We start from the raw sequence: 24451 nt of genomic DNA, 5'->3' as shown, positions 1-24451 counted from the left end.
CTGGGCCCCGTCATCACATTACCTTCCCCTCTACACGGCCCCCACTCCGGAACGGCGGGCTGCCCGACGTGACTCCCGCACAAAGAGCACAGCATGGAACGGAAGGAGAGGCGACTTTGCAGTGAGAAGCCCAACAAACGCCAGCCCAGCCAGGTGAGAGGCAGCTCAAACAGTTGTGGATCACGCTGACAGCGTGTGCCCTTCACCACTGCTGTGACGAAATGGCACTTTGTCTCCATGGTCTCCACCCCCAAACTCATAACCCCAGTCTGATCATGCGAGAACTACCAGGCAGACCCTAATAGAGGGGCACACGGAAAACACCTGATCAGTACTCCTCGAAATTGTCAAGGTCATGCACAGTAACTAAGCAGAAATGTGGGATTGCGGATGGCATCCTCGTATAGAAATAGGACTTTAGGCCAAGACTCAGGGAGTCTGAATAAAGTGGGTTTTAGTTAATAATACATTTTCAACATGTTTTCATCAGTGGTAACAAATGTAGTAACACAAGATGTCAGTTATAGGGAAACGGTGCGCTATCTGGCGTGGGGGGGGGGCCGCAGTGATGTCCTCACATTTGTCTGTGAAACTAAAACTGTTTTAAAAACAAAGTCAACTTATGTCGCCGTGTCTGAGCCCCCTCCCCCCCAAGGAGCCGTCTCAGGGATTGGTTAGCGCAGTGAATTCTTTCTCTGTCAGATTCGGAGGCAGGCAACCAGCTATCCCGTCCTATAAACAAGCCTGGCTCACTAGAGGTCATCCAGAAGTGAGCAGCACTCAGAATTGCAGAGCCAACCATCTGGCAGTGGTTCCAGAATGTTCTAACTCAGCCAAGGGCACTGTGCTGTCACCCACAGCGTCTGGTGCTCCCCCCCCTCCTCAGCCTGCACCTCTGCATCTCTGCGCGGGGACACCTCCGCCCACCAACGGAGTCCCTGAGCTCAGAGCGAGGGAGGGCGTCCCCTTGGCCAGGGTGCAGACTCAAGGGCGGGCCCCATGCCACCCGGGTCTGGGCCTCCTGCTGCCAACACAACACCAGGTTTCTTCGAGCTCAGTTGCCTTTCTGTAAAATGCAACCTCACCAAGCTGGTGTAAGTCATGCCCACGGCACAGATGTGGGCATATGTTAAGTGTTCACAGTACATCTGAAATAGTTTTGTTTTCCTTACATTAAAAAGAACATGAAGCTTGGCTATAGTTTGATTGTGCAGCTGGGCCCAGAGGATTCCGTGGAAGACACGTGTTCTCTTCCGTATTTACCACGAGCCAATTACCTGCATGACTTCGAGGACAACGATGCATCTGCCCTGGCACTGGCCTGGGGGGCAGCAGGGAGGAGGCGAAACTCTGGGTTGACTTGCTATTTCCTTCGTGAGTTTCAGACACGTGATGAGGGTGTCCTTAAGGATGCTGGTGACTCTCTTGAGTGTGCTCTGGGGAGGAGACAGGCAGGTGGAAAATTCTGTACCAGTCTGGGCCAGAATCTCGAGCACTCTTTCTTCATTATGATCACCCAGGTTGAGTCTTCTCCTTAATTCAGCAGCACGATGAGGGGTTTCTGTCGCTCCTCATAATGGTTTGGTAGCCACCCCACCAGGGCTTTCTGCCAGGCCACTTGCTCAGCTTCATGGCTCCCAAGGACTCCATTTCCCCTCAACCTTCAGGAAACTCCCCTCTGGGTTCAGGTCATCGTTCTGTAAGGGACCCTAAGTGACCCCGCATGGATTCACGCACTGGGTCGCTGATTTGCTTCGTCCATTCGTGAGCCATTTGTTGAGAGCCTCAAGTCTGCCGGGTCCCGGGCTAAGGAGGGGACCTGGAGGGATCAGACAGAGAAAGGGGTGAGGTGAGGGACACAGACGTGTCCCCACCCACCGGACACTTAGGTTTAACAAAGTTAAGTGTGATGTCCGGCTAAAAGCAACTGTCTGGGGAGAGTTCATTCCTGTGGGACATGAAACCCGAAGCTCCAGTCCACGCAGCATCCCCCCTGAGCCCTAGCTGAAGGAGCTGCCATCTCAACAGTGACACAGGAAAAAATGATGTTGAATACGGCAGAAAATCAGGAAGGCAGAGATATAGCTTCCACATGAGAGAAAAATCAAATAAATTGTGCCATTTTGATGAAACGTCTCAACGGTTGAGACAGACAGTATTTTTATGGTGCTGCAGGTGCATTGTAATTGATCAAAAAAGTCCTTTCTACATGGAAAGCTTTCAGGTCCATATTTGATCTGGACCATAAATCATGTCAGTTGTGCCTCTGGGTTCACATACCTGATTTGGGGGAGAGCATCGAGGACATTTCTGATGGATTTGCTTACTGTTCTCGAGTCTGGAAGTAGCCATGGGGCTGGCAGAGAAGCCTCAGGCGTCATTCACACATCACGTCCAAGGAGGCCAAGGCCAGCTCCCAGGGTGCCTGGTTCAAGGCATCCCAGGTAGGAACATGCGGGAACATCCCTGAGCCGGGGGTCTCTGAGGGGCGTGGGGCTCTGACAACACAGTGACCAGCAGACCAGTGTGGGCCCTGCTCGTTGGCCTGGTCTGCCCATAGGGGGCTCACCACCCATGCAGACCCCATTCACGGAGCCCACACTTCCTTCCACATGAACTCCAGTCCAGTGTGGAGACTGACTGTTGGGTGCATGGTTCTTTCACTAGAGCTACCCATTGGACAGACCAAAGGCGAGGAGCCTTGGTCTCATTGTGCCAGGACTTTCCTCTGGGTCAAGTACCCTGGGAGCAAAGTGTTAGATCCTGAAGGCAAATTCTTCAGGCAACTTTAGGAAGGTTCACTCTCCTTAATCCCATGGCCCCACAGGCCTCCAGCCCAGCTCAAGAGGGAGGGAGCATTCACGAAAGTTCAATGATGAACCACCATCCATATAGCAGGGTGACCTACAGATCCTGTCTCCCTAACCATAGTACAATCTCTACCCCCCCCCACCCCCCCCCCCCCCCCCGCCCTGACCCAGGTCACCAAGACAGCTTTTCCTGGAATAGTTCTTGATGTTTGGCATTTCTGAAGTACTTTTTTCTGAGGAGTTCCTGATATTTTATGGTCTACACCACCAACTAATCTGTCCACGTTGTAGGCATCCCCAACCATTCTCAACATGAAACTTGAAGTCCCTTGTCACTCCTGGCAACATCCAGCTGCCACGTTCGTGCAACTGGTAATTAGCTCATTCATCCATTTGACTACGGTGCTTTGCATACAACTATGTGCCGGATGCCGTCCTGGGAACGAGGAGCTTGAGGGTAAATCAGATGAGGCGGATGCCTTCACCAACCCTTCTGGTCAAAGAGGTGAATGCTTTTACGAAAATATTAAATAAGATGAATGCACGCATCCCACAAACAAAAATAGGCACACACCTTAATTTTTGAGAAAATCTATGAGCGGTATAATCAGGAAGAGGGCACAATGAAAGAAAACGAAGCCATGGGTGGGGAGGCATCATAAAGGATGGAAAGAGGGGACTTGAAGTGGGCAATCTGACATCAACAACAGTAACAAAATGAACCCTGTGGTAAGTTTCTGATTAGAAACACAGAGAACTTCAGCACGATTCACTCCAACTTTGTTTTTTTCAAGGCTACCCGGGAACCTGGAATAAAATGAGGCAGTTCAGAGAGTCTCACGGTGCCCTCACTGGGAGAGAGAGAAAGAGCAGAGGCAGGAGTGCAGGGAAACTGCTTGTCCCACAGCCCCCGGTGGCTGTGTCATAATGTCTGACAACACCCGTGGCCATTTGCCTTCAGTGCCCAATTACTGTGTCCCCCAGAATACCGAGAAGCCCTCTGTACAGGCTCATTTGCAGCAGGGAGGGAGAAAGGTGAGTGGAAAGACACAACGTGGAATTGGGAGGAAATGCCAAGCACGGGAAGGTCTGCATCTCTGTCACATGCTCTCAGACCTCACTCTGTACACACCCACGTGACAGGCTCCCATCGTGAGGCCATCAGAACCCCCCGAAGATGAGTAAGCAAACAGTCTGTCTCTGAGACGCTGCTAACCCACGAGGGGAGTCCTGGGCTACGAGCCAGGGGACCCAGGTCGGAGCCCTGCTGCTGCCAGTTCCCAGACAGTGGTGCCAGTGGCGTCCCGGACGCCTGTGCAATAGGAGAAGAGCGCAGTGACAGCTGCCCAGCAAGGCTCAGGTATTTGAAAAGCTAAAACAATGTCACGATGAGTCATGATATCCGTACCTACACGCTCACGGCCACTGCTCAAGGGGGACTCATTATGTGTCGGGATATAACAGCTCAGCAAATCACACAAATGCCTGGTGGCGTGGAGCTTACATTCTGTGAGCAGGCGACACGGACTAGACGTGTACATGCAGCTCAAATATTCAGAGGAAGAGCTGGGACCGGGACCCAGCTGTTCAGTTGTCAGCCACGCCTATATCCTTGCAACTCTGCCAGGTTGCTTGGACAAGAGTTTGGGGAATAAATTATGTAGGATGGAGGGAATAAGATAGCAGAACACACACTGCAACTGCACAGCCTCAGGCAAACTCGGGCTTTCCTTGTCTACCGCCAGAAGACGCAACTGACCCCAAAGCGTGCAGCACGATGAAACCCACAGAAACGGTGTAAGGGGGCAAGTTCATGCTTCTAGAGCATCAGAAATTTGGAAACAAAGCCGAATAGAAGCCGCAGAGTCCAAAGCAAAGCTAAAATGTCCATAGTCAATGGGGAGCCATGGAAGATCCTATAGCAAAGAATGACAAAAACTGAGTTTGGAGGAATAGCAAAACCTTTCCCCAGTAAGACTATCACAATTTGAGAGACTATTTCTAAAATAACCATTTAAAGTCTCGGGGCGGGGCGGGGGGGGGCACCTGGGTGGCTCAGTTGGTTGAGCATCTGACTCTTGATTTCAGCTCAGGTCATGATCCAAGGTCATGGGACTGAGCCCCGAGTCGGGCTCCATGCTGAGTGTGGACCCTGATTAAGATTCTTTCCTCCCTCTACCACTCTCCCCAACTCATGCTCTTGTTCTCTCTCTCTCTCTCTCTAAAGAAATAAAAAAATAAAAAATATATATTTAAAGTCTGGGAATCCCCCTAAAGGCTAGTTCAAGGAACAAATCAAAGCACACCTGGTGGAGGGCCCAAAACATCACTACGAGCAGGGAAATAAAATAGCCAAAGTCACAACAACAGAGAGCAAGTAACACTCTCCAAAAAACACCTCCTGAAGGGCCAGGCCCTGGGCAGTGTATGACCCCCCCTTTAATATAGCAGTGCTCGCAGGTGCAGAGCACATAACAAGCTTTTAAAACTCATGAGGGACACAAGACTAGCCAAAATGATGAAACGGAAGAATTCTCTTCAAAAGAAATTCCAGGAAGAAGTGACATTAAAGAATTGATCAAAACAGATTTAAGCAACATAACTGAACAAGAACTTAGAATAACAGTCATAAAATTAATCGCCGGGTTTGAAAAAAGCAGAGAAGACAGCAGAGAATCTATTGCTACAGAGATCAAGGGACTAAAAAGTAGTCATGATGAATTAAAAAATGCTACAAATGAGGTGCAAAATGAAATGGAGGTGGCCACAGTGCGTATTGAAGAGGCAGAGGAGAGAATAGGTGAATTAGAAGATAAAATTATGGAAAAAGAGGAAGCTGAGAAAAAGAGAGATAAAAAAAATCCAGGATCACTAGGGCAGAATTAGAGAACTAAGTGATGCAATCAAACAGAACAGTATCCGTATCATAGGAATTCCAGAAAGAGAGAGAGAGAGAGAGAGAGAGAGAGAGAGAGAAGCTAAAGGTGTACTTGAATAAGAACCTACAGCAAATGGAGGAACCTTTATCCAGTGAAATTTATTAAAACTCAAGTGCACATGGAAGAGTCTCCAAGACAGGGTGTATGTCAGGACATAAAAGAAGCCCCCCCAAATTGATGAGGAATTAAATCATACAAATACGTTTTCCAACTACGACAGACTAAAATTGGAAATCAACTGCAGAAGGAAATTTGGTAAGTTTACAAAGGGGTGGGGATTACGTCACACACTCATAAATAACCAGCAGGTCAAGGGAGAAGCCACGGGAGACGTTAGAAAATATTCGGGGTGAGTGAGGAGGAAGACGTAGCACGGCAGAACTCATGGGTACAGGAAAAGCAGCGTGTAGAGGGAAAGCACTGCCGTGACTTCCTGGAATCCTGGACTGCCAGGGGCAGGCGGGGAGGACTGAGCTTGGTTGTCACCGGCAGGGACCGAAAGGGAGGCTTAGCTGGGACAGAAGGGGGTTCTCAGGGATGACGACAGAAAGAATAACCAAAAAATAGCTCAAAGGTAGAAGAACTTGGATGTCAGTCAAGTTTGGAGAAGCGTTCCCACAATCGATTCTTAGGGGATCAATTAGCTTATTGATTATGGAGAAATGTGTGTCCACTACGAACGTTTGGATAAATATTATAGTAAAAAGAAGTGGACGGCAGTTTCTTATAGACTTAACCAAACCCTTACCGCGTGACCCAGAAATCCCGCCTGTAGAGGGTTCACGTAAGAGAAACAAAAGATGTGTTCACACAAAACCTGCACAGGAACACTTACAGTGGTTTCATCTGTAACCGTGGAGGCGGGAAACGACCCAGATGTGACGGATAAGCAGGCTGGGACGTCCTGACGCTACACTACTGACCAGTGAAAAGGAACGAACTGGGGATAGAATCGGAGACGTGAGCAAACCTCAAGCACATTTTGCGAAGTGAGAGAAGCCAGACTCAAAACATTACATATGATTCCGTGGATAGGACATTCCGCGAAGGGGGAAGCATGAGGACCGGAATCAGTAGTTCCCAGGGTCGTGGACGAGGAGACAAGCCGGGAAACGGCAGGATGGGGGGGCGGGGGCCGTGGCTGCGTGCACTTACTTGTAAACCCTCACGCGACGGCACCCCAGACCAGGGACTCACTGTGTGCAAAGAATACGTCAGTAAATCTGATTGGAGCCAAGAGAAGAAAGGAAATGCAACATAACTCACCCCCAATACCGTTCTGTTCATCCATCCGATCAGCAAAATGAAAACTTGGCACAGAAGGAGAACAGCAAAAAGTTCAAGTGCGAATACTAGGCAGCTGGCTGCTTTCCTTAGGGTCAGACTTTCAAGGAAAACAGATTTCCTGAAGTATTCAATCGGTGCTCAGCAGTGGGGAACCCCTTCAACCTCATGCAGATGGAGAGAGTCAGGACGGAGTGTAGACACAGACCCAGAAGGGTGTGATGGGAAGGACGCAGTCCTGGGTTTCACAAGCAGACCCCGCGGCACCTTCGTCCTGAAAGCGAAACCAGGAAAGATCAGACCCTGTTTAAAATGCACCCGGCACAGCAGCTCAGGGAAAGCCTGGCTTTAAAGGGTGTGAAAAGCCAGGGTGAGGGGGGCAGAGCTATTGAGCTGCAATAGCTCTGGGAGATCCGTGGGCCCAGAAGCTAACGTGTCATGTCCCCTGAGTGGAAGCCGGGGCAGCCTCCTAACAGAACAGGAGCCCTCATCCCGGATGCTGGGCCCTCCCTGGGGGCTCAGCCGTCCCGGCCACGTTCCTTGTGACAGTACAGCGTGTCTCTGGTCCCCGTGGTGCCCTCCCCGTGAGGAAGGGTCGTGTCCCGTGCGGCCGTGGGGCCGAGGGTCTTCCTGCCCCATCAGACGTGAGTTCCGCGGGGGACAGGCACCCCGTCCAAGACCCCGCGGTCTCTGCCGTCTCGGCGAGTCGGCCACTAGAGGACGATAAATTCATACTGCCCATCACGGACTGGAGACTTACGTGTTTTCATCACGTCACTGTGCTTTGCAACTGTTGTTTCAAAGCCTTCTCCAGCAGACAAATCCCCCCCGACATAGTTGCTCAAGAGATTGTCTTAACCAACTGTGATACGAAGTTGATTTATGACAGAATATGGCGTTGGTGCAGAAAACCAGCCATTTGAGCACTAAAATGAACCTCGGCAAAGTTCATGCTTTCTGACTCGTCGTCCCTCAGGAGTTCATGTGTAAAGAGCTGGCTCTGACGTCCACGATCTCCCAAATCCTACTACAGACTGGCTTGTTTGGGCTCAAGGTATGTTCGGGACTTAAAAATCCCCGTAGAAAATGGTTGCCAAAAATGCTATCTGCTTTCTATTTCCGATGCAGGGAAAGCCAGGAAAAGTGCTAGAAATCCTAGCAGAGAGCAGGTCCCCAAAGGATGTAACCTCAAGAAAATGGAAATGGGACGGCGGAGGCCGAGACGGGTCTCAGAACTGTGGCCGCTGACTTGTACGTCCCTCCCGGTCAGGGGCTTGGATCAAGGTCATTTTTAATACAAGAAATGCCAGTAAGTGTCACAGACGTCACAGGTCTGTGACTTCACAGTGGCAAGTGATTCCGCCCACCGCCCTGCCTCCGTGATCAGAAGGCCGTCGTCCTCCTCATATCATCCTTTCATTCTTCGCTTTTGTCATTTTTGCCAATCTAGAGAAACTGCAGAATTTGGAAAATGCCCTTTTTAAAAATCATTTCTATCTCCCCGTGTTATGCAAAGCTTGCATCGCCTTAGGGAGGAATTGAGCCCCGAGAGCCGTCTCAGCCTGAGAGGAGCTACAGAATTTATATCAAGGGTTTGCAGCTCATCAGCCAGTGTTCCTGGGAAAAGTCTTTCCCAAAGGCCACGGGCAGGCCTGGTCGGCTCTTGGACCAGCCGCTGCCCCCGGGCATCCCCGCGAAGCCATCTCCGCGTCCGTGCGGAGATCGTCCAGGAACCAGCGAGGAGGCTGCACTCTCAGGAGTTTCCGCAGGCTGAGAGAGGACCCACGACCGTAAATAACACACCTCTGCCTGAGTTGCCTCCAACTCCCGGTGCCAGAAAGCCAGACTCATCCCAGAGGCAGATGGAGGGCCCCCCGCTGGATCCGCAATTATGCACATCACACACAGGTGGTCCTCAAGGTGGCCTCCATGTGCTTCCTGCTGAAAGAAAGCATTTAAGGGAAACCAAAGAGTCACAACGAAAAGAAAATGAGTTCCCTCCCGGCCGAGCCACCTTCAGACGAGGCCAGCCCACAGATCTGCTGCTCTACCGTAAGTTCCACAATCTGGTAAGAAGCTAAGTTCAAGTGGCAGCATGGGACCCACCCCAGCACAAGTGGGGGAAGAGGCTTCCCTTTACGACACCCAAGGACAGGAAACTTAGTGTCACCCTTGAAGACATTCCTGTGCCGGCTATAAAATCGGCTGTGAGACCATCCGTGGCCCAGCCTTCGCTGCAGGATTCCCCTCCAAACGGCTTGGGCTATCCCTCAGAGAGGAGTAGCCGGGAGGACGGAGGAGCCTGGACTGATAAATCCGAACGGAAGTCATCAACCATGGCAGATTGTGCAGAAGGACCCGCGCAAGCTTGGAAAGAGGAGAGACTGGGACACTCGCCTTGCAACCCGACTTGCAAAACAATGTAGTTTTACCTGATAGTATCAGGACGTGGTAGCAGAATTCTTAACTAAATTAATTCTGTTTGGCGCACAGATACTTGGGGGTCCCGTAGAAATGAAGCATATTTCCAGAAAAGACGGACTCCATTACTGTGGCCACCTCCTCTTTGTTTGGAAGCGCGTGCAAAAGGAAGTCTGTAAAGCCATTTCCTGAAGCACTTCTCTGTTCATAACGCCATGGGTTCATCTGTTCCCCAGCTCACAGATAGTCTCAGCACCCCCCCGCCCCATCCGTGCATCTACTCACTTCAAAGCTCACAGCCACTTGCTTCCGGGAACGAATCCTGCCGAGCGTACAAAAACACCAGCCCCGTTTGCAGGGTCTCTGAGCACAGAAGAAAATTCAAGACTCCTCGATCACAGAATCTGAAAACTGGCCACTGACTATTTTCCTAAAATCAGAATATCTTTTTTCCCAGTGGGAATCAGATTTCTCAGAGCCTTAAAAGCTAGCAATGGAACATTGAGAAGGAGCGAACAAACACCAGCGGGGTACGGAGGCTTCCTGCTTCGTCCACCAACAAGCCCACGGAGTCGGTCATCAGCACAAAGCGGGGCGCACAGGGGGCACGTCCTCGTGCACGTCGGTCCTGATGGCCTCTCATGGGCCCCGGCTCAGACCCTGGAACCCGGACGTGAGGACCTCACCCTGATTGTCCTTGATCATTTACAAAGACTGTCCCCATCTGTGGGTCCTAATCAGCTCCTAGCGAGGACTCTCCGAAGAGCTTGTTGTCCGAAGCAAGGGCCACCTGCTGCTTGCACGGTGGTCTGCAGAGCCCCCAAGGAGCACAGCAGCAGCCGCCCTGGAGCTTGGTGGAGGGAGCACTCGCGCCCCCCGCCCAGGACCCACTGAGCCGGGATCTGCGTTTTATCAGGACCGGCAGGTGCTCTGCGAGCCTGGGACGTCTGAGAGGCCCTGGAGCCGAGGGCGGATTCTCGACCTCGGCTGCGCGTCAACATCACCTGGGGAGTTTTGAAAATGCTGGTGGACGCCTGGTTCTGCCCCGACATCAGATGGTGCAGTCGCGGGCACGGCCCGATGCCGGGGGTTAGAGACCCTCCTCGCGAGTCCAGGGTGCTGCAGTTCCCGGGTCACCGCATCCGTGTGCAGGTTGCCTGCCTGCAAACCCCCGGTTGAGAGGCCGATTGACACACCCCATCCCGAGGGACTCCAGTCCTGAGACTCTGCATTTTCACCTGGCCTGCACACGAATGCCGATGTGGGTGGTCAGGTCCCTGGAACACATTTGAGGACCACCATCGATGAGGGGCAGTGAGAGTGTGTAAGACCCTTCTTTGTTCTTGGGACGGTTCTCAGCTTGCTCATGGGCCCCCATCGTAGCCAATGGCAGGCAGGGACCAGAACTAAAATAATCTTCCCTAAGAAAGGCGTTGGTGACTCTCCCAGCATATGGAAGAGTGCTCCTCAGGTTGATTCTGCTTCTTCAGAGCTGTGTCTTCTGTGTCCCAGGCACAGGGCCATGGTAGGGGGTCACTCCCGGGCACAGGGTCTCTGCGGGGGTGGCTCCCAGGTGTCAGATCTTGGTGGGGGCCGCTCCCAGCCATAGGGGTACAGTGGGGGCGTGTGTGTTTCTCCGGATCACCAAAGCGGGGCTGGTTGCTGTCCACTCCGCCCTCGGCTTCCATCCACAACGTGCTCCCGTCTCTCCCCTGTTCCGGGAGCTTTCCTGTTGGCAGCTCTTCTGGCCGAACGGGCAGGTCTCAGCACTGCCAGGACTGCCCTGGCCCCCCTCCTGCTCTCTATGGCAGCCTTCCACCCCCCACCCCCAATATTTGGCAGGTGAGAATTACTGAGCACCCCCCCCCCCCAATAGAGACATAGGGAATATGCCTGAGGGTCACTAACTCAGCCCTTTGGCCTGGAAATGCGCCTCGGCTATTTCTAAGCCAGCCTCTACTGTGCCTTGGTGCTTCTGGGACTTTCCTGAAGGGCCTCCGGTGTCCGGCCAGGCTCCACACCCACCCAGCCGTGGTCCACCATTTCCTGCAGCCTGAACTCTGAGTACAAACCGAGACCTCCAGACCTGGCCTCCGACCTCACCTCCCCCGTCTCCTCCAGGCCCGTGGGAAAGACCACTCCTAAAGCTGCAGTTCTAAACCCTGGCCTTACGTTGGAAGTGGCTGAGGAACTTCCTCAACCACCGGATGCCCTGGCCTCACCCCAGTGATGGATTTAATTGGCCTGGAAGGAGAGGTGGGTGTGGGCATTTTTGAAGGCTGCTAGGCGGTTTACGCAGCCTGAGCTGAGAACCCCAGCTTAAGTCGTGGCCCGAGGCCCTTACCCTCCCTTTAGAACAAAACCTCCATGCCCTGCGGGCTCCCGGGCCGACCTGCCTTTGGTGGGAACTAAAGCTGCTTGGGATTTGGAAATCCTTTGTGGAACCTCAGTCATGATGACTATCGCTCTAAAAATGGTTTTAAAACCCTTATAGCAAAGAAACATCTCTGTTCAAATGTGTTTACCTCTTACTCTAAATGCAGAAACCCTATTGGCCCCAGGGGTAGAACCCTGGGATTTATGACTTACAGCAATGAAAATGCAGTGGTTTACAGAGCCTGGTCAGGGACTAGATTAGACAGCGATGCCTGTGTGCACACTGGGGAGGGGGTGCCTGGACAATGCCGGCGGGCGTGGGTGTCGGGGGCCAGCGTGGAGACCCCCAGTCCTGCTCACTTGGGCCCCACCCTCGTCCCGCAGGCAGAGGTGGGCAAGACCGGGCGCTGGCCGGGCTGAGGGGACACCAGAGCATAGAGGGTGAGCAGGAAGGTCGTGTGGATCATGGAGAGCGTTGATGAAGAGGCTGTGTGTCCCCAGGGTCTGGAGAGGCTCTGCTAGCTTGTGGCCAGGGAGACCCCTCTGAGCCGGTGGGACACAGCCACCCTCCCCTGCCGACCCCCCTGGCCTGGTGCCCTTCAGTGACCTGAGCCCTCACCGGACCAAACCCCCTCTGTTGGCTGGGAGCCCCCTCCCCAGCCTGTCAGTACCCTGGGAGAAACAGGGGTACTTTCCAGTGCATCCTCCCTGCCGGCCGTTCAGCCCTTGGTTCAGACACACACTGGGGAAGATGCCTCCAGGAGGGCACAGCCGGACCCCGCGGGGCTCAGGCGTCGCCAGGAGAGCTCGTGAGAAAGGTGGCCCAGTGAGAGCTTCACACGGGGACTCTCCCGCTGCTGTGCTGTCAGGGACCACCGCTGCTGGCCGCAAGGGAGTCTGGCTGGGTCTTGAGACGTCTCTGGGTCTTTCTCAGCCTGCAGGGAGGGTGGGCTGACCTCTGGCCCGTGAGCCTCAGATCCACAGCAGAGAGGCCCCCAGGCTGGCCTCTGCACGCTGGCTCACTGCCCCCGTGGCCCCGTCTGTCAGTCCAAGGACGGTGTGAGGCTCTCCTGTCCCCAGCTCTGACCCTGGTGGGCTTCCTGGCCGTATCCAGTCCCCAGAGCTGGAGGGGGCATACACGAGGCTTCCTGGAGACCGGGAGAATCTCACTGTGCTCCTGCGCATGACAGAGAAAGCAAAAAGAGACCTCACGTCTTAACCCAAAGCCCCATTCCGCATGCAGCCGTAGCATCCCTCCAAAGAGTGCTAAGATTTGAGTTTCCCTTACACGCAATTGCAATTAGTAGAATACAGCTTCATTTTTGTAACTCAAGTCATACCACAGGCATCTGTCATCACACGCGAAAATGAAAACATAAGATCACATTTGTGCTGGTGGAGCAGAGGCCTGAAGGCCTTTTATCATTGGTTCATGTGCTAAGACTGAAAATAAAAACTGCTTCTGAGTACAAGATCTTTTCAAGTGCAGTATATGTAATGGGCAGACCCAAGGCTCTGGGCACAGAGCTCCCTGCACGGCGACCAGCGGGAGGTGGTGACGGTCGGGACACAGCAGGAATGCCCAAGAGAGGCTGCTGTGACGAGTGGCTGAGGCACCGGGAGGCCCGGCCCTGAGCCCTCTCGGGGCGGGTGGCAGGGACGTGCCACTGTCCCGGGAAAGCAGATTGAGTGTGCTAATGCTCATCGGACTCGAAGCAGCTTGCTTCTCTAAAGCCTCCCGTGGCTCCCGATGGCCATGTGCAGGCCTCCATGTGTTGTCTCAGTCACTTTCCCCAAATGCCCCTTCCCCCCTCCTGGCCACAAACTTGGGCTCCTGCAGACACGCCTCGTCGCGTGCTGAGTGGATCCCAGGTTCACATCCCTGGATGCTCTCACACTGCTGCCTGTGCCTGAAATGTGTCCCCTGCCACCGGTGGTCAGAGTGCAGCCCCCGCTGTCCCCTCGCTGGACTGCTCAGCGGGGCAGCCGAGTGAAGAGAGCAACACTGGAGACGGGAGGTATCTGTGAACAGAGCCACCGTGCAGGGAGCGGCCAGGTGGGCTTGTAGTTTCAGAGCATTTCGGTAAAATCATCTCTAGACTGCGCTCACGGAGGCAGGGGTAGATTCTCACTCTGCACCGTGCTTGGCGAGCACATTGAATCGTTGTCCAGTGACCTGTGGTCTGAGCCCCGCGAGCCTGAGGCTGGTGACAGTCCGCGTGGACCACTCCCCATGGACAGGAGGAACGGGCGCTCTCCCTGGTGTGGAGCCCCAGCTCCCGGGCTGCTTTGCCCACGTCTTGTTCTCAGAACACACGCACCTCTCCCAGCATGGACCCCGCTCGGGGTTTCCATTGGGGCCAGGGTGCGCACGGCCCAGCCAAGGCACTGGGCCTCTCCCGGCAGTGAGCTAGGTTTTCTGAAAAGTTGCATCTTTTCATCAAACGCAAGTTATGAGTTTCACCACCAGGAGTTTTTAATTCCCTGTGTTCTGTCCGTGGCCTCCAAACCTTGGTGTGTGACACCAAAAGGTGCCTCGAGCTCCATCACAGTAACAGGGATTCTTGGGAACACTCACTCAGTCCTTAGGGGTGTTCGGGGCTGGGGATTTGTCCCTTTTTTTCCTTAAATCGGTGATGTACAACTCCTGTCAAGGTATAGGTGTACATTTTGAGAATGTACTTGTATTTACTGTGAAGAAAGGCTTATGACCAACCGCCCAGTTGTGCTTGTTTCTTTCTCCATAATCCAATCACTTTTTCTAGCAAATTCGTTCTTGGTGTTAAGCTACTGAAAACACAGTATCAGTCACCTTCCTTCCACACCGTTTCTCCACTGCCTGATCCTGCTGCTACTCCGACAGACCTCAGCTAATTATCTACAGGTTTCTCACGGCCACAAAGGACCCAGCGCCTTCCCCACAAGGGATGAGACACGCAAACGGGCAGAGCCCATCAGCCGAAAGAGGGCCTTGCACTCCGTCCGGGAGTGACTCAATCTTGCAAAGACCTTTGTTTGCTCTAGGACACAGCCATATTTTCAGTCCTGCCATGCTGGGAATTCTCTGATCTTCATCTTTGGCTTACTTTTAAAACCTGTTCTCGGGGCGCCTGGGTGGCTCAGTCGGTTGAGCGTCCGACTTCGGCTCAGGTCATGATCTCACGGATTGTGAGTTCGAGCCCCATGTCGGGTTCTGTGCTGACAGCTCAGAGCCTGGAGCCTGTTTTGGATTCTGTGTCTCCCTCTCTCTCTCCACCCCCCCCCCCCCACGCTCTCTGTCACTCTCAAAAATAAGTAAACGCTAAAAAAAAATTAAAAAAAAAAAATTCTCTTTCCAGAAAATGCAAGGTAATTTTTTGCACTGCTTAGCCACATCTTATGTAAAAAGGAAGACCGACCATGCGTGAGGCCCGTGTGGAAAGCTGGTTTCTCGGTCTGTGCGTGAAAGGGGACGTACATCTGAGGCTGGGAACAGTGGACCGTCGTGTTCTGCTGTCACATGACACCTCCAACAGAGTCTGGGCCGAACCTGAAAGGCACTGATGTATCTGCAGAGAAACGCATGAACATTCACACTCAGAGGAATGAATACAAAGATTATATTCATATAATGAAGAATGACAAAAACGGGGGGCAGATCAGCTCTTTGGGCTGGGATTGCACACAGGAGGCAGGGCCCCCCCTCTCCCCCAAGTGTCTTCTTGCAGGGGCCAGTGGCCACCTGAGACCTGGGGAAGGTGAGCGCGATTTGTTGGCACGTGGCCAAAGGGAAACAAACATTCCCATCGCCTGACTCATGACCCCGGCATGGCATTGAAGACGTGGCTCGCAGAGTCCTGGGCTCGCTGATCCACAGCATGAGTCCATCACAACAGCTGCAGAGAGAGACACAGGCTGAGGACAGCGGCCCCATCAGGAGCCCCAGACACGATGGGAAGGAGGAGCAGAGACCTCCCTTGAGCTGAGAAACGAATCCCAGGGCACGGAGAAGCAGAAAGCACGGAGGTCCCGGTTCCTGCCGCCACCAGGGTCCTGTCGGTTCCTGGATTCCATCCATTGCCCCGCCCTTGTAGCTGTCAGCATCTCACAGACCACATCTAGACCCAAAGTGATGAAGATTCCCACCAAAGGTGATTTTTCCGGCCCCTTGCCCTGCCCTGTGAGCCCCTCATTACTAATGTGGCTCCTTTCCTTTCCTCCTCTGCCCTGACATGATGAAGACGGCTTGTTCCAGTCTCCATGATCGTGGCTTATGAGCAAAAACCGAATACATTTTCTCTGCCTCGGCAACAATTCTGCCTCCCCCCCCCCAGGGGCCGCCTACCCCGAGGGGTTGCCTGGATGCCCAAAGCCGAAAAGACTCCTTTCCAGCATCTGCAGGGAGTCTGTGATCCAAAACCTGGGCTCCTGGCCTTCAACATCTGGGGGGAAGGAAAGAGACAGAGCCGTCAGCTCCCGTCAGCCAAGAAAAATATCCTTGCCCCCATTCCGCTTTGTATTTTTCCAGAAACGGCCCAGATTGACTGATGTCAGAGGGAAAGGCAGATAAAGGGAAGGCAGAGAGAATGACTGGTTTGAGTCTTTTTCTGGGATCTGCAAGAGAGAGTTTGTCATTTAGCTCATGCTATTTCTACAGAAACCAGAGCATGCAAATATTTACTTGGTTCTCAATACTACCAGACATCTGTCCAGTTTAAGAACTGACCCACAAAAACGTCACGTTGCGTAAACACAGCCATCCTTTAGCCAGAGAACAGCTTTAAAAGAAAACTTTGAAATGCTTAAAGAAAAAAAAAAAAAAAAGCTTTATTTAATCAATGGCAGATAGGAGAAGTAATATTCCCGAGCGGGAATAGTCATAAGGAGAAACCAAGTTTCGACAGAGCACCGATCCTTTTCATCGTGTAGAGTTGTTCTTGTGGTTCCTGCAAACATTCTGGAGGCTCAGCCGAAGCCCCTGCGGGGCTGGATCGAGTGGGCGGGATCCGTGCTGACATCCGTCCGCAGTCTGTGGCGGACTGTGTCTTTCCTCAGCCCCTTAGACGAGCGTGTTAATCGAAGGCCATTTTCGTGGAGGCCCCGAACTTCCTCCACTTTAATAAGATGCACTGGGCCCTGGGGACCCGGAGGGCACTTGCTGCCCGGCCAGCAGACACAGCTCCTTCCTGCCCAGGACTCACACCTCAGGTTCCAAGCAAGGGCACGCTGGCCCCGCCGGGACACCGAGCGGCGTGGTGTGGGACTGAGCACGCCGTCGCCGCCAGACTCGCGGCCAGCGTGAAAGCGCCGACGTGCCCGATCTAGAAAAAGCAGCAGCACACGAACCACCGTCACGGTCCGCCGCCCCCCACTGAATGTGCTCACACACTCCTTTATTTTTAACAGAGTTTTTATTTGGGAGTAATTGCGAATTTATACAAAGTTGTGAAAATAATGCAGGTGGTGCCAACACACCCGTCGCACAGCTTCTCCTAGTAACGGCCGCGGAGGTGACCGTGGGACGTCCATCGAAACCAAGGGGTTAGCACTGACAGCTTGTCACAGCGGCCGTGCGCCCCCCCCGATTCTCGTCCTTAGCGGCAGAGCTGGCACCAGGACGTGCACCCCTGACGCCCGTCACCGCTCCAGGCGGGCGGGGATCTGTCAGGGAGCTGAGGTGAAGGAGCACTCGCATCAGCCACGGAGGGGACAGCCAGCTGGGGTCGCACAGAGCGGGCGGAGCAGGACCTCCAGAGCCACCACCCCACCTGTGGCATCTCCAGGCCTGGGTAGTAGCACCTGCCTTCCAACCCTCGCTGAGTCTGGGCATCCTGGGAGTGGGCAGTCCTACCGAAGACACTGAGAACCAGCACCACCCCCCACCCAGGCCCGATGACGGGACTCCAGCACCGCATCATGAAGCCATCTCTGGGAGCCCGAACTCCCTACTTCAACCAGGAAACAGAGCGTGCGGTGGAAGCCGTCCCCGGGAGGTCCTCGTGCTTTATTCTGCACTTGACCTGAGTGGCATCTCCCTAAGCACAGCTCGGTGAAGCAGAGAACCCCGCAGAAGGTCCAGGGCCGCTCAGAGCCCCGTGCACTGCAGCCTCTACTCTAACTGGCTTGTCCACCATCTTTAATTCACCACTGGGACCATGGGTGTCCCTTCATCCCCCCCACCCTGCAGAATATGGGCAGGAATGTCTATTCAGTTATTCGTCTGTCCCTCACTCATTCATTCAATAATGTTTTATTGAGCTGCCTACTGTGTGTTCTGCTGAGTTCTAGGACCCAGTACAAGTAGAGCCAATGTGATGGCCTTCACCGAGCTGCCTACTGTGTGCCGGGCCCAGTTCTAGCACCCAGTACGAGTAGAGCTAACGTGATGAACTTCACCCTCGCTGAGCTTGTACTTCACAGTGAGGAGGTAGACAACTGGTTGAAGACACTACAGGATGACTCCCAAGGGCCCGGCGGGGCCACAGGGCACGTGGCAGGGCAGGGCGCCTGCCAGGGGAGCAGGGGAGCACAAGCAGGGGGATGAGAGCACAGACCCTGAACCACGGCTCAGCCATGCGTGTGTGAGGCACACCAGGGCCTGGCACTGTGGTCGGGACCTTCCATGCAGACTGAGGGTGAGAGGGACCCACTTTTTGGGGGACATTTTCTGCTTAGAGTGAGCCAAGCAGACCCCACTGTCAGAACAGGAAGCCACAGTGGCCATGGAAGGCTGGGAGCACCCCGAGGGCAGCTCCTCTGTGCTGTCTGTGCCCTGGTTCCCTGTCCCCCCGCCACCCGGGTTTGGCCTGGTTCCCTGTCCCCGCCACTGGGTTTGGCCACACTGTGATGGAGCGTGGTCTGATGTTTTCCACCTTCTCTCACTGCTAAGGACAAGAGGAACTCGGTGAGAAACAAGGATGTAGAGGGGGGCCCTGGATCATTTTGTTTCAGCAGGAGACTTTTTTGGCTTCATAAGGCGATGCAGGCTGAGGGCGACTGGGGGTACCCCAGGGGTCCCCGGCCCCGGCTCTTACACCTGCTGCGCTTCGGGAGGGAGCAGGCACAGAGGCAGTGGCCGGGCTGGTGCCCATCGTGGTACATAGTGAATTATCAGTGCAAGAAGCAAATAATATGGAAAGATGAAACGCTGCAGTGGCCACGGGGTGTGGGACTGTGTTATTTCCCCTCAGCACATAATGTATGGTTATTACTTGAGTTATAATGGCTTAGGAATCATTTAGATACATCTTCTTTAGTATGATTTTTAGTCTGTTATTTAGACAGATGCTAAGTTAAGGGCTAGCTTATATTTTCATTATGAAATCTCAGAATCTACCAACCACCAGGCACGTGCTTCCGGGCCGAGCCCCTCCCTCCACATCCCCTCACAGGGGAGGGAAGGGACCTCGCTGCCCCGGGGCACTGGCTGCAGGAGGAACCAGCCCAGGGATTGAGCTCTGCAGAGGGCAGCCTGGAGCATGGGAGCAGAAATGCTTTCGGTGCCTCTGCACCAACCAGGGGCACGTTTCTCAGCCCCTGGCAGGACCCACGGGTCTGTGCTCCCGAGGGCCAGTGGTCCCCAGGGACGGTGGTCCCAAGAGCAATCGCTCCAGAAGGCGACTGCTCCCCAGGGCGGGTGCTCCTGAGGGTCAATGCTCCCCAGGGACGGGGGTCCCAAGGGCAGGTGCTCCAGAAGGTGAGTGCTGCCCAAGGCGGGTGCTCCTGAGGGTCAGTGCTCCCCAGAGACGGGGGTCCCAAGAGCAGTCACTCCAGAAGGTGAGTGCTCCCCAGGGCGGGTGATCCTGAGGGTCAATGCTCCCCAGGGACGGGGGTCCCAAGAGCAGGTGCTCCAGAAGGCGAGTGCTCCCCAAGGCCAATGATCCCCGAGTCCACACTCAGCCGTGGCCTCAGCACGCTGCCAGCACACGCCCCTGCCTTGCTGCCCAGAAGAGTCCGTGTCACCGAAAGTGAACAGCAGGTGGAAACATCCTGAGTGAGGCTCATCCAGGGATGCGGCGTCACCAGCCTCGGGGCTTGTCTCTGATGTCAGCGTGCTCCATGGACACTCGAGTTCTGTTCTCCTCACGCTTGGAACTGGGTGATCACGGCCTCAGGAGCCCCTCGCCCCTTGGGGTGACAGGCACGTATGCAGATGTATGCACGTGCACGTCTCTCACGTGAGCACATACCCACATAAGTGCATGCACACACATGCATACTCATGAAAGCACATGCACACGCACACATGGACACCCATGCATGCACACACACACATGCACATAAAGATGTCTGCACAGGACCATAGGCACACACAGCACCCACATGCACGTACCCACACACCCACGTGTGCACATATTCATGTACCTGTACCCACATACCTACACACTCACGTGCACACACACACACATGTATGCACGAACACACACATGTATGCACATGCACACACACACACGCACGAACATGCACACACCCTCAGGGGCACCCTCCCAGGGAGCCGCCCAGCCGGCCTGGAGGCTGTCAGATGCAGGTCCCCGGACCACAAGGAAGGAGGCTGCACCCCACGGGTTCCTCCCTCCACCTCGTGGCCGGAGGGAGTGCTGAGGAGCCGTGAGGGGCTGTGGACATGTCCCTCAGTCTTACTGTGAAAGCAGAGGCACCCAGGGTCCCAGGAAGCTTCCGCAGGGCTGGTGTGCAGTGTAACTTCAGGTGACGACAGGTCGTGGTGCTGACCTGAGCCCTCTGGTCCAGAGTTCTGTGCCATGTGCTACGTGGAGACAGTCGGTGGCCCCCGAGGTGGGCACCCAAGGTCTCTGAGTAGAGGCCCTGCACTGCTGAGGACTGCAGGCTCCAGGGAGGACGGAGATGACCTCCAGGAGGGGCTCCAGCCCACGGGCCTGACTCTGCCCTCCCTGCCTTCTGCAGAGCCCACGGAGCGTCCCTGCACCTGACCCTGCCCTCCCTGCCCTCCTGCTCTGAATAATAGTAATTCACGATAGCCTCACTTCCAGTTTGTGGAGGAAAATTTTATTAATTTAATAAAAGAAGGTTCACACATCAAGTCGGGTGCTCACAACATCCAGCCTCCCAGCTGTGGAAGCCCCGCGGTGAACAGACCGGCTGAGGTCCCGACTGAGGGTCCAGGGCACAGTCTTCCCCTCACGTGGGACTTCCCACTAGCTACTTCCGCCATCCACCACCCGGGTGTGATCTCTGGTCGGTCGTTAAGTCAGCCTAAGCGCTGGTTTTTCTCGGTTTCTCTTACAATCTCAGCAGCCTGGGCGTCTGCAAACGCCTCTTCCCTCCCTGATCCATCCCAGGGGGCCAGCCTGTCCCCTCCAGGAGCAACTGAGGCACATTAATCCCTCTTGTATTCAGGAACAACAGGGCCAGTTCTGATCCTGAGGGCAGATACGGAGCACAAGCCAACTAAGCCCCCATGACTGTGTATGCGCGGCTCGGGGCAGGAATGCGTAACAAGTTACAACAACTTCCATACAGACACCCCCCCCCCCAAGGAGCCCAGCGTGTGTCCTTGCACCTGACACCGCCCTCCGTAGAGCCCACTGTGAGTCCCTGCCTCTGACACTGCCCTCCCTGCCCTCTGCGGAGAGCCGGTGGGGAGGTGACAGCCGGGTGTTCCCAGGCCCCTCGGGGCTGTGAGAACAAGTACACACGTGGCCACCCTGCCCTCCCGCCAGGAATCACAATCGGGTAAAATGAGCTCCACACAATTTCAGCGCACACGGAATTGATTTTTAAGTTTCTGAAATAAGAAAACGCAAAGACAAGTTACAACCTGGGAGAAATTACTCACAACGTTGGCAAAGGCTTTATGTCAAGAGTAAGTCAGGAACTCCCACAAATCAATAAGGAAAACACAAACCTCCCAGAAGAGTGGGCACAGCCGATGCTTAGCGGGAGACGAAAAGCGCGTGGGAGCAGGTCAGGGAGGCCCCGCTGCCCTCGCCGGGGCCAGGGGACGCTGACCGGACCGCAGGGCACAGGGCTTGTCCCCAGCCCGCTGCAGAAACGCCTGAGCGCACCGGGCATCACACGAGTGGGGCTCCCCCGGCCTCTCCCGCAAAACATCCGCTTTGAAACGGTTTGCAATTATCTCCTGAAACTGCAGACACACACCCGACCGTCCCACAGGGCTCCTGCCTGGCCCACGGCATCCAGGACCTTTGCACACCTGGGGAGACTTGGTCAACACTGGCCCTCAGAGCCTCACGGACGATGATGGACGAGACGCAGAGGGCCCTCCCTGGAGGAGGACAGGGCGAGAGGGTGCACAGAGTGGACACGTTACAGCCGCTGACGCATGGGAGGGTACGGTTTCCAATTCAAATACCAAGTCAAGGCTGCTTTCAACATCTTGCCTTCTTCTGTAAGATAAAAGCAAACTAAAAACGTAAAAATATACTTTAGGAGGGGGCACCTGGGTGGCTCAGTCGGTTGAGTGTCCAACTCTTGATTTCGGTTCAGGGCATGATCCCAGGGTTGTGGGATCGAGACCTGTGTTGGGCTCCAAGCTAAGTGTGGAGCCTTCTGGGGGTTCTCTCTCTCTCTCTCTCTCTCTTTCTCTCTCTCTCCCTTTCCCCACTCTCTCTCTCTCTTTTAAAAGAGTAAGTAAAGGCACTAACCCTGGTGACTCAAAGCCAAGAAGCCCACACGGCTACACCGCAGTTCAGCCTCGGCCTGTGTTCTGTGGCTACCGTTTCTCAGACCAGCCGGCACTGGGCGGACCCGAATCTGTACGCAGCGAGGAGCGGCACGTCTCAATCATCTGTGTGCGACGCACACACAGACCGCTCGGTCCCTCCCAGGAACCTGAGTTGGTGGCTTTGGCGTCATCTTCCACTCACCCCACAGCCAGGCCAGCACGCCTGGAAACCGAGGCCAATTCAGGCCACTGCGCAGGCCTGGGGACCAGTGTGCAGGGGGGACACGTGAGGGGAGCGTGTGGTGGCCGCCATCCCGAGTCTCGCGAGTGCACAGGAGGAGAGACACGAACGTGTGCTCCCCGACAGGGGAGAGACCGGCGGGAGTCTGGCAATAACGCGTGTGCCCTTTTCACGGGCTCCAGGCGGATGCATCACTTCCGGCTTGGAGAGTCAGCAGTGGCAGAGAGAGGGCTTTCAATGGAGAAGAAGCAAGTGTCCTAGCCCCGCCCAACGTCAGGTGCTCCAGAGACACCTGCCACGTGCTGCCCACCGAATGTCAGCGGCTCTAAGGGTGCTTGACGGTTTCCCATCTCACAAATCGAGGCTCTGAGTTCGGACAGCTGCTCCCGTGTCGCTCAAGGCAGACTCGGGACTCGGATCCTAGCCGTGTGTTCACCCACGGACGCACTCACGCACGGGACGAGGACGTGTGGCCAGTGGAGAGAGCGAGGTCTCGGAGCCGGGTCTGCGTGTGCACCTGCGCTCGCCGCTGGGTGAGTCTGGGGTCTGTGCGGAAGCCTGGCCTCCGGTCTTCGCCGACCCGCCGGGAGGAGGGCTCCCACCTCACGTGCTCTGTTGCGCCTTACGGCCCCTTCGCTCGGTTCTAGGGGCACGATTTCCTAGCTTGGGGCCCGCCGAAGAACCAGATACGAACTTTTCTTTCCCTTTCTTAGAACTGGATATTTTGAAGTGTGCATGTTTGTTAAAACCAGACTTTAAGACCCCGGTGAGTCAGACACCCCCCAGCCCCCTCTGGCACTGGCCCAGCTTGTGCTTGAAACTGAGCCCCATCGGGTTTATGTGGTTTGAACCAGCAGAAAATGTAAAGCTTGTCTTCTAGAGAACTGCTTCCCCCTAAGCAGCTGTTGTGTCTTTTCAGACCCCACCAGCAAACCCACCTGCTGTGTCTACAGAGGCCTGGACTCCAGGTCTGCGGCTCTGGTCCAGCCTGAGGACGAGCGGGGCCCCGCGTTCCTGTCCCAAAGGAAGGAGCCCAAGACCCCACCCGGCTTACACCAGCCCTGGGAGCACACCCGCAGCCCCTCCTCCCGACGTCAGGGGCGGGATTTTGCCTCGTCCTGGGGTGGGCTCCACACCAAAGTGAACGCGGGATGTGTGTTCCGTACACGCGTGCCATGTGTGTGCCCCCTCTTTCCCCACAAACAGTCCCGCTTCCCCGCCCTTTCACCAACACGTATGTGATTACAGAACACTTGTTCCCTCCCCCTTCGGGGACACGGGTCACCCTCCCTCCCGCTCGCCCGGCTGCCTCTCGAACAAGCCCTTCCCTTCCTGTGGCCTCCCTGCCTCCGTGGAGGGCTTTGCTGCCGACCTGGCAGACGGACCCGCGTTCGGTTACAGACTGATTTGGTGGTTGGTTGGTTGGTTGGTTGGTTGGTTTTAAAACCCTCCTGCTTTGCTGGCTCGCCTGGTGCAGCGATAAGGAAACAGCAGCAGCCCCCGCCCCGTCCCAAGGGACCCTGAGGTGTCAGCACTTGGCTTTAGAATTCACACCTTCGCTCACTTTTTGCTCCCTCATTCGTCGCATCTAACGGGTGGACAGGGCTCCCGGGGAGCCCACAGGTCAGGGTCACCCTGCAACAAGGCAGCCGGTGGGGGTGGTTACTCAGACACAAACCCAGGGCCGCTCACCTGGCCTTTCTCCCTAAAACCATCACAAGGGGCCGGGAGGCAGGAC

The 24451-nt window shown here is 54.9% G+C and overlaps 1 long non-coding RNA gene across 1 annotated transcript; it reads right to left on the bottom strand.

Moving 5' to 3' along the window:
• Positions 1–436: 436 nt before the first annotated feature.
• Positions 437–8167, bottom strand: LOC123380958. Its single transcript, XR_006587434.1, has 3 exons — positions 7794–8167; positions 7016–7307; positions 437–1819 (listed from the first exon to the last, which is right to left on the bottom strand). It is a non-coding gene; the product is annotated as an uncharacterized LOC123380958 (long non-coding RNA).
• Between the last annotated feature and the right edge of the window lie 16284 nt (positions 8168–24451).

The sequence above is a fragment of the Felis catus genome, chromosome D2, assembly GCF_018350175.1.
Source record: "Felis catus isolate Fca126 chromosome D2, F.catus_Fca126_mat1.0, whole genome shotgun sequence".
In the NCBI taxonomy this organism is placed as follows: Eukaryota; Metazoa; Chordata; class Mammalia; order Carnivora; family Felidae; genus Felis; species Felis catus.
The sequence above is the reverse complement of the archived record's forward strand: the minus strand, read 5'-3'. Positions and strand labels throughout refer to the sequence as shown.